We start from the raw sequence: 728 nt of genomic DNA, 5'->3' as shown, positions 1-728 counted from the left end.
TTTTGGCTGGGATTGCCACGGGGGGGGTGGACACACTCAAAAAAAGAAGTAGCGAGAAGTTGAAACAGACTCAACTTTTGGAGAAACACAACCCCACGTCACGCTGCGGCGATCGGACAGGTCGCTGTCTTTTGAGCTATGGTGTGAGAATCTCGTACAGGAAACAGGAAACATCACTGCCTCTATCGCTGCCACAAGAAAGTTTTAAAACACTACGAGGGTAAAAAAACGAAACACAGGCACTGAACTGCCCGGGAGTTTGTTTAACAGCTGAATGTTTTTTTCTTTTTTTTCAACAACAAAGCACTCGCTATGTCTCGCCCGTCTCTTTTCTTTTCTTACCCTCTCTCTCCCGTAAAATAAAGCTCCATTCAAGTGCGGTCGGAAAACGTCCAAATCTATAACCATCTGACGGAAAACAGTAATTGTAAAATACACAGTCTACTTGTGCATTGTTGGGGGGTATAAGAACACTTTCCCCCCGCCGCACTACCCTGCGGCATATTGCCGGATCACTTTTTTTGGTGTGAAGGACCCGTAAAAAAGCCCGATATATGTTGGAGGGACATCTAATTTGTTGTCAGGATGACAGGATAATCATAATCGAGTCGTGACACCAGTGAAGATTCATGCCCCTAGTTCCCGGTCGGACTTGAACTGGGGACATTTATATTTATATGGCCAGAAATATAGAGACCCCTATAGGCCACCAGGACCCCCCCCCCCCC

The 728-nt window shown here is 46.4% G+C and overlaps 1 protein-coding gene across 1 annotated transcript in view; it reads left to right on the top strand.

The window, feature by feature from the left end:
- LOC116689164 (outer dense fiber protein 2) overlaps nt 1–728 on the top strand; it is a 10,331-nt gene that overhangs the window by 7,710 nt on the left and 1,893 nt on the right. The gene's annotated exons all lie outside the window — the stretch shown is intronic.

The sequence above is a fragment of the Etheostoma spectabile genome, chromosome 5, assembly GCF_008692095.1.
Source record: "Etheostoma spectabile isolate EspeVRDwgs_2016 chromosome 5, UIUC_Espe_1.0, whole genome shotgun sequence".
Classification (NCBI taxonomy): Eukaryota; Metazoa; Chordata; class Actinopteri; order Perciformes; family Percidae; genus Etheostoma; species Etheostoma spectabile.
The sequence above is the reverse complement of the archived record's forward strand: the minus strand, read 5'-3'. Positions and strand labels throughout refer to the sequence as shown.